General features: G+C 47.4%; 1 non-coding gene across 1 annotated transcript; it reads left to right on the top strand.

Annotated features, from left to right (window-relative positions):
* Positions 1–5,191: 5,191 nt before the first annotated feature.
* Positions 5,192–5,326, top strand: LOC120102672 (small nucleolar RNA SNORA17). The gene has a single exon (XR_005504293.1). It is a non-coding gene; the product is annotated as a small nucleolar RNA SNORA17 (small nucleolar RNA).
* Positions 5,327–9,689: the final 4,363 nt, after the last annotated feature.

Genomic DNA, 9,689 nt, shown 5'->3' with positions numbered 1-9,689 from the left:
ACTTACATGGGAGTGTCCTTGGGTAACTCAGCTTTGTGTGGTTTTACATAAATGAGTAAGAACGGAATGCTGGAGAGTGAAGGGAAGAGCATTCAATCCCATGAAGGAGCCACTGTAGGATGTCCAGGCGTACAGACTGCTGGAAACGCTCATGTCCGCTCTATAAAGTGGCACCATATTCTCATCTCTCCTGGGCGATCCTCCCACGTGCTTCAATGGCACCTCTCGATAACTTACAATCCTTAATATAATGTAAGTGCTATGTTATAGCTATTATCATCCATCATTCCCAAAATGATAAGGGAGAGTCTAGTCATGCTCGGTACATTTGTTTCCCAAATATTTTCAATCTGCAGTTGACTTCATCAATGGATAAAGAACTCGAAGATACAAAAGATCAGCTGTATAAAGTTTAACTCATTAAGTTGGATCAAGAATTTGTATGCATGATGACTCTGATCTGAAGAGGACCCCACTGGAATCCAGGGTGCGATCAAGAACAGTGCACATGTATCAGGCCCTAGGTGTCCTCAGGCAGCTGCATTCCACCAAGGCCCTAATGGTAGCATGGTTTGAGTCTAAAATGTCCCCAACGGGCTTGTGTTTCGAACACTCGTTTTGAAGTTTGAAGCCTCTAGAAGGGTGTGACTGGCAAAGACATTCACTAGACCCCTCATATAAGAGTGTTTGAAGGTTATAAATGGGTCTTTATTCAGTCCCATTCTCCCTACCCCCGATGCACCACAATGTGACCCAATGTTCTCTGCGCACACAGTCCTGCTGACATGATGTCCTACCAGTGCATGGGGCCAGGCACCTGAGAACTGAGATTTCTAAACCATGGGCCAAAACAAACCCTTCCTCCCTTCCTTCCTTCCTCCCTCCCTCCCTTCCTTCCTTCCTTCTTCCCATTCTTCCTTCCTTCCTCCCATTCTTCCTTCCTTCCTTCCTTCCTTCCTTCCTTCCTTGTTTCTGTTGTTTTTTCAGAAACTGTGGCTATAACAACATCTAGGTAAATAGCACAAGTGGCTGCTGCAGTGCTTTGCTCCTTGAGGGTCAGTCCTTGTGCCTGATGAACGGCTGCACGCGCCAGGAAGGAGGCAATGCCCAGAACTCAGAGCGCTTGTCTCTGCAGGTAGTGGACAGTGTGGGTTTGCACTGCAGAGGTTTTCATGAGGAGCCAATGGTAAACTCGTTACTCTGCCAGCTTAGAGACTTAGACCATCCAACCGTATATATTTCACTCCATGAGGGAAACAACCCTTCTTTTTCTCCAGAGTGGAGAAACCAATCTACCTTTCTGACGTCACAAATCCGGAGTTCTGAGGAACCAAAGGCATATCTCACTGCCAAGACAGCCAAGTCTGAACCCCTACTCCATGTGTACAAGTTATGGGTGGAGGGCAGAGGGAAATGGAGCTTCCCTGTAGGTGCCTGATGCCCACAGCTGTCCCCTACGGCCTGGGCCTGGGGATCAAGTAGCTAACACCTTCAGCAGAGGCAAGGGTGGGTAGTGATTTGTTTTGTTTGTGCTTTTTTCTTCCCCCGCCATTTCAGGACTCTAGGATTTGAAACTATCAAGTAACATCAACAGTCTGTATGTGTTTTGGAGACAAAGGAAGTGACAAACCTCAACTTCCTCACTCACTGGTGTTTTGCTCCCCTTTCCTCCAACTCCTAGCAGGCCCATCCCTTCTTCCCATGCCTGGCTCATTTTCCTGACCCTTCTAATCAGGAAGATGCTCTCCCCAAGGCACTGCTCAGCCCCCACAAGCTAAAGGAAATGCTGTCGCTCGTGTGTACCTTTAGCCTCATATATTTGTCCCCACAGGCTCTCTAGTTCTGTGCTGTACCTGTTGGCTCTCCTCCCTTCCAAGTAAGCCGCGCATTCTCCAAAGACCTTTAGATTCTCAATCTTAGTATTATGCCTGGTGGTTACTCTATTGTGAGACAGTAAAGGAACCGACTACAAATAGGTCAGATCCCAGCCCCCACCTCACTGGTTTCAGGGCAGGAACTGCAAACCCTCTGTGGCTGCCAGCTGCTTCTGAGTCTGTGCAGTGAGCTCCTAGGTAGCACCTCACACAGAGAACACGTTAGGGTCTTGGGTCTGACCTTGACCCTGGACTCTCCCATGATGAATACCTATAAATGGTCACTGGCACACCTCAACTCTTCTCACAGCCTGCCGTTGGTGTGCTTGGAAGGAGTTGACCTGTACCCCAGCTCCTGAGGTCAGCCCTCATTAGCTTGAAATAATTGCAGACTCTCAGCCTGTTTAGCACAGACATTGACTGCAGAACATATTTGACCCAAGCCCGCGGCTGTTGGGAGGGGTTGGAGGAAGCCCGTGTACCCCACATTTGATCCTATCAAGTAGAACCAAGACTTATTGGTGGCCTGAGAAGATCTAGCTTTTTCTACATGTTTGATGCGAGGCTAGAACAGCAGCCGGTAACTGGTTGACTAAGAGGGACAAGAGTCTGAAAACAAAGCCAGGCCGCAGAAAACCCAGCCAGAAAACTAGTGACCGTCCGAATCCAGCTGCCAGTCTTTGAACATCTTTATTACCAATCCGCTGTGACTTCTGTTCTCTGTTTACTTGCAACAAAAAGCTGCGAGGGGTGTCTCAGCCTGCAGTCCAAGAAGCGAAGCAATGGAGCAACCAGCCAGAGTTTAGAAAGCGCCGGGATAGCCAGGAACTTGAAAGAATTAGCCTTAGAGGGAGGAGGCCAAGGGAAAGCTCAGGGAAGAACGAGAGCACACCGGGTCTCTGCTGCCCCCTAGCGGACACTGCTGCCACCGTCGATTTGCAGCCCTAGCTCAAAAGTTGACCAAAGTACCTTTCTTCACAGGTGCCTCAACTTTCCAAAGACCTGGACCCTGAGGAGTTAGTTAAGTAGCCAAGGGGAGTGTTCCTTGTTTGTACATTTGGAAAACTAACAGCCCCCGCTACCTGTACGATTTTAATTAGATTAAATAGTCAAGATGAGGTTAAAGGGACCTATCTGCCCATATGAAGTAACAAAGGGGAAACAAGAATTGCTGTAGTAAGAAGTTTTGAAAAGTAGCACAAAGAGTGATTGATTCATGTCACTGACCAGAGAGGATCCACTCCATGCCTTAGAAAGTGTGTCTGTGATGAAGCTTATGGCTGTGCAAGTCGGAGCACCCACCTAAGCAGGGTAGGAACCTGGAGAGAGGGAACACTGCAGACACGTGGAGATGCAGAGGCCCCTGCAAGCCCCAGAATTACCCATAGATGCAAATGAGGAGATAACCAGGAGAGTTACTGGAAAGGACTGGAGGGAAAGAGACTCTGCGTTTAGCCAGACACAGAAAGCCAGGGCGGGAACTGAGGTCCTCACCGCTAGCAGGGCTACTGGACCATCGGGACCCCTTACTTCAGACAAGGAAGGTAGCATTTAGAGTAGATGTAGGTCCCCTAAGGCAGTCGTTCTCAACCTCCTAATGCTCCAACTCTTCATAGTTCCTCATGTCGTGGGGACCCCTAACCAAAAATTACTTTTGTTGTTACTTCATAGCTATAATTTTGCTACTGTTATGATCGTGATATAAATATCTGATATGTGATCACTCTGAAGGGGGTCAATGTGAAAGTGGGTCGCCCCCCAAAAGGGGTCACAACCCACAGGTTGAGAACTGCTTCCCTGAGTTCTCTTACAGACAGAAACTGGATGGTGCCATCTGTGGCCAGGACAAGAGTGAATGAAGCTCACAACAAGCTCAGAGGTACATACAGGGAAAGAAAAACAGTCACCACAAAATTTAAAAACAGGGATAATGTATAACAGCTCCCCCCCCCCCTAGAAAAAGTGCCTGTGCCTTCCAACAGGCAAGACGAGGCAGAAGCCCAATGAGTTGACTGCCAAAACACAGCATAGCGTAGTTGAGTGGGAAACAAATCTTGGAAGGAAAACTATAGCCCCGAAATTAGGTTAAAAAGCAAGAATGGTCTCCAGTCTATGACTTCTGCTTCCCCTTAGAAACCAGGACAACGAGCATTAAATTAGATATGGACAAAACAGGAGGGGAAGAAGAAGCAAAATCAGATAATAAATTACTGCAGTAGACGACAGGAAAACAAAAAATTAATAGCTGGAAAAAATTTTAGACAGTCAATAAGGTTGGTAAATCAAACCACAGGGCCTGGGGGTGGACACCTTCAATCCTCGCCCTCGGGAGGCAGAGGCAGGATGGTCTCTGTGAGTTCTGGGCCAGCTTGGTTTACAGAGTGAGTTCCAGGACAGTCAAGGCTTCATGGGGGATTGTGACAAAGGGGAAACAGGAATTGCTGAAATGAGAAGTTTTGAAAAGTAGCACAAACATAGAGTGATTGATCCATGTCGCTGACCAGAGAGGATCCACTCCATGCCTTAGAATGTTTGTCTGTGACGAACAAACAAACAGGCGGACAACAAACCCTGATAGCCCAGTGGTCAGATTGTTGGAGGAGAGGGAGAAGCAAGGAAGAGAGCGGGAAAGGATGGGAGGGAGAAGTGGTCCAGCTGCCAACGGGAGAAGAGTGCTGACAGTCCTGCAGATGCTGCAGATGGTCAAAGGAAACTAAGACAAGGCTATGAAACATGTAGTGTAATGATTAGTTAGTGCCAAAGTCCTTGAAGGAAATACATGTACTCCAAATGAAACATACCATGTTAAATTATCTTATCTCTGTTCTTATATATCGTACTTAAAAGAAAATTCCCACAAAGGAAATCTCAGCTTCGGAGGGCCTTGTCACCTACCACTGACAGGGTAATTCATATTGACTCCAGTCTTCCAGGGAACTGTACGGAATCGACCACTACTCAGATTGTTGGAAGAGACCATTTTATCCTGTAACTCAATCAAAAGTGTTACAAGTAGCGGAAGCTACATACAGACACCTCCGTGAGCAGAGGCATAAACACATGTTCACACACATATGCACTTAAAGCCTAATTTTAACAAATCAAATCCAACAATGTGTAAGACAATGAATGCATCAGGACAAGCTGGGGCATGTCCCAAGAACGCAAAGCTGGTTCACTAATGACCTGAAATCCCACCAGTGCTTTTCCCTGTGTTCTTCTGCTTAAGGAAAACCCACAAGAATCACAATCGTACATTTAAAGATGAAGAAAAGCATCTTTAAACCATTAAAAGCTTTTCCATAGTCACCTCTAGAGTTTCCCCTAGTAACACTGCTGGTATGGTGGCTGTGTCACACTCACATCGTCAGTAGATGGCAGAGAAGAGAGAGGCTATGTCTGTGCTCAGTGTTCTGACCTATGAACATCTGAATGATTAGGAGCCTAACAGTCCCTGGAAGGGGGGAGGGGGGGTGTGAGCAAACCAAAACCCTGAGACAGAGTCCACTGCCCGGGTTCAGACAGGGAGCTGGCCTGATGACCACCAGCCTGGTGTCATGCAAACCCAGGACTGGGAGCAAGCTGGAGACCTAAGGGACCCTGCCTGGGACTGAGGGCTCAGGAGGGAATGAGCCCAAGACAGATGACCCTCACTTGAGGCCACTTGGGCAGGCTGCATAATGAAGAAGCCACCAGAGCAGCGCCATGGGAACTGAACAGGGAGCTAGCCTAAGACAACCACCACACAAGGCCTGGCAGGAGGGGCGAACCATGCCCAAGACGACACCTGCAGGGTGTATAGCACTCTTGAAACCACTCTTGAGATGACCCCAGACACTCAGAGACCCTGGGCACCACTAAGAGGAGCGGTAAGTGTGGAGAGATGGAGGAGAAAGAGAAAGAGAAGGCCATGGACACAATGAAGAGGCAGAACTGGAGACTGAAGGATACTGAGGAGCAGCCTGATGTGAGCAGCCGGTGATGCCGCTGGGACCACAGTGGGGTCCTGGCCTGTGCTGCCACTGGGGTTGGGATAGGGAGGGCATCTAGGTCCCAGACCCTAAAGCAACAGGGGTCTGTTACCACCAAAAGCCAGGTGGATATCCCTGGTCTAGGCTGCTACCTGAGGACATGGCAACATCTGTGGACTGTGCAGAACTGGCCCCACCCCTCACCTGGGCATCCTGGGAGAGCTGGTCCTAGGGCCATGAGAACACGAGAGCTGCCCCTAGTCAGCTGCAGTACACAGGAGAGCCCTGGGCAGAACAGTAGAGCTGACCCTGCATGGGGTTGGGAGTGTATATGGACAAACACACACTGGGACACAGAGGCGGGAGGGGGTGACAGGCAAGCCAACCCTGAGGGCTGGGAAAGCTGGCTCTACCACTCGTCTGCCATGTGGTCTGACATGGACATGAAGAGAGAGATGACCCCCACCTACCCCCTGCCTCTCGCCACCTATGGCAGGCAGGAGAGCTGGCCCCAGGTCATCAGAGCAGAGGACTGGCTCTGTCCCTCACCTCGGCATGTGGGATTATAGGCTCAGCCCCTCACCTGAGCAGCAGAGTATAGAACTGGCTCTAGTAATGGGAACTGCTGGTGAGCAGGGCTGGGAGAGCCACCAGGCTAAACAGGCTGACCAGCTCAAATGCCTCTCAGGCCTGGATCCAGGACTTAGAATTGGCCCAGCCCAACATCTACCCCATTGATGAACTGCTGGAGTGCATGAAAGGGTCAGTCCTGCAGATTCAAAGCTACAGGATCTCCATGACATGGGGCAACAACAGGATATCTGAGAGGTGTCTCCATAAGGTTCCAGTATTGGTAGAGGAGCAGAAGCTAAGGCCTTGTACCAGACCAACAGGTCATTGCAATGAACATTTGCAAGCAAAGCAGTTTGGACAAAGGGGTATACTGTAGGACACACTGGGACACACTATAATTTCCACAATGAGATGTTCTTTTCTCTATTTTGGAGAAGGTTGCAAGGGTGGAGGGCAGGTACAAGTGGGTGGGGGCTGAGTGGGGATGTGGGGTGGGGCATGATGTGAAATTCATGAAGAACCTATAAAAAGCTTTTAAAAAACTAGAATTAGAGAAGTCTTTTTAACCTAATGGTTTCTAAGAAGGATCTATACAAATTATAATTACTTATTAAAAATGGAATGCTTTTCCTCTAAGCAGAAGAACAAGGTGAGGATGTCACACATAATTTCCATTTAAAGTCTTGCTGAAGGGTCTAGGACATCAGCTTGGACTCTTAGTCCAAACTCGTTCATTTTGCTCATCTTTCAAAGGTATCAGAATTGCACATTTCAAGGGTGTAGTAGGAGGTGGCTGGCGCGTCTGGCTTTGCTCACACTCCACTCTCCCTGCCTGAGTAGGCAGTTTTCTGCCAAGCAGGAAACAGAAAACTGCAGCTTGACTACACTTTCTAACATCCCTGGAACTGGACATAGCTACTAGTGTGTCCGACAGACTGTGAGCCTCTGTGTCCCCTTGAAGGTTTTCCTTCCTCCTTTTCTTCCTTTCTCTCCCTCCCTCCTTTCTTCCTTCCTTTTTTCCTCCCTCCCTTCCTTCCTCCCTCCCTTTCTCCGGAAGTCTGTACTTAGCTCCTTCCTGAAATAATCATACTGACATGTTGACTGCAGTTGATTGTGTTCTCTCTGCTACATTACCATGAATTCAAAATTAACCAGAAAATGGTTAATTTTCACCCAAACACCAGTTAGCCATACTATCTTCTCGGCAAACCTCCATGAGTGAGTGAAGCCACAGTAATGATGGGCACCACTTGCTAGGCACATACCATGAATCTTGTAGGGTTTGGCACTTTGAACATGCCACCTAGAAACACGGGCATGGTGTTACACACCTGTTGTCCCAGCCCTCAGGGGCAGAGGAAGGAGGACTACAAGTTCAAGGCCTGCCTGAACAAGTAGCAAGGCACTCTCTGAAACAAAGTCAGAAAAAGAAGAACCATAGCTTCCTTGAGAGGGAAAACACGGTGTGGGTTAACTGACTTCCTTGAAACCATACAGAGGATAACAGCAAGAGGATTTCCATTAAAACCCATCTGGTTTTCCCCTGCTTATTGAAAGCTAGAGTTTTTCAATAAAGAGGCTTTAAAGAAAAAGAACAATCTACAACCAAATGACTGTTGAAAATCAGTTGCATCTATGAAATGCCAAATCCCTTATTAATTCTCTAAGCCCTAGGTTGGAATTAATTTTCATGTTTTCACTAATTCCTCCTTGTGGACAGCAGCCAGTTGGGGCCCAGCTAGACTCGTGTCACACATTTCAGCTTAGGCAAGTAAGGAGACCTCAGAAATCAGAGTCTCATGTTGTCTCCAGAGATCTCCAGGGAAACAGAGCTCCTTGGAAATTCTTGTATGCCTGAGAAGAATGGAGATGGAGGCGAGAGCTATGCACTTGTGACCTTGTGAGGCAGACTAGTGGACCAGAAGCTCTGGCAGAAACGTACCCTCTAGTCTTGAACTCCAGGGCAGTCTGGATGCAGAAGTTCTAGAGGACCACCTCACCTCTCTTAAGTCCTGCAGTGGACTAGAGGAGGCTACTTGCAGTATACGAAGTACTCTTCTTCAGATCTTGAAAATATATCTTCACAGCAACCTAAAACCAGTGTTTGACCAATCACCAGGACATCCTGTGCTAGCCATTTTGATTCATAAAATTAACTATCATGCTATCAGAGACCAGGAAGACAGGGTAGAAAGCCCCCTACATCCATGTTTAATCCAGTATGTACTAAAAATATGTATTTGAAAACTGTGTAAGCTCTGAGTATTTGCAGACTTCTTTCCCTAATAAGAGCACAACTATTTGCCTGGCACCCTTATCACATTACATTATAATTATGACTTTAATTAATCTATAGATTATTTTAAATATGCACAAGAATTGGCATAGGTTACTTTCAAATATGACATCATTTTACATAAGTGGCTTGAGCCCCTGTGATGCTTTAATGAGAAATGTCCCCCTAGAAATGGGTATTTGAAAACTTGGTTCCTAATTGGTGGTGCTGTATGGGGAGATTCAGGTGGTCCAGCTTTACAGAACAACGTGTACCACTGAGGACAGGCTCCAATATTCCATGGCTTTGCTCTACTTCCGGTTCCCTCTCTACTTCATACTTACACGTGGAGATTTGAGCTGTCAGCTTCCTGCCTGTGCTCCCATGCTTGCCCGTTGCTGCCATGCCTCCCATCATGGTGGACTCAAATCCCTCGGGAGCCATGAGTCAAATGTATTCTTCCTTCTGCAAGTTGCTTTGGGCCATAGGGTTTAGTCACAGCCAACAGAAAAGTAACTAACACAGCATCTTTCAGCTCCACGCAGAACATGCAGACAGTGCTGTCCAGGAGTCAAAGACCAGCTGTGTGAATCTGTGATGGAAAGGCCTCAGTGGGGATCTCATGGACAGTGTGCAGACTTTGAGCCCAACTGTGAAGTTCTATAAGTGCTAAATTGTGGTAAGTTCTCAATTGAGAAATATGTGACAGAGCCTGGATAAGTATTATGAACGTCGGTTGTGTGAAGAATACCCACAGTGTTCAGGTAGCTTATGCGCAGAATCCCTGAGCTGTGTCATTAAGGTTATTTTGTGATTTCAGAAAATAAATGAATGAATAAATCAATAAACAAACAATAAAACAGAAGGTCTCTTCAACTTCAGCAAAACTGTTTCCAGGTCAGTTAATCTGGAACTGAATGTCACCTTGAATTCTTCCAGGCCTGGCAGGGCCCCTGTGCAAGGGATGGTTTGCATTCCATGAAGGAAAGCAGCTTT

Source organism: Rattus norvegicus, chromosome 4, assembly GCF_036323735.1.
Source record: "Rattus norvegicus strain BN/NHsdMcwi chromosome 4, GRCr8, whole genome shotgun sequence".
NCBI classification, from domain to species: Eukaryota; Metazoa; Chordata; class Mammalia; order Rodentia; family Muridae; genus Rattus; species Rattus norvegicus.
This window is presented reverse-complemented; position numbering and strand designations above follow the sequence as displayed.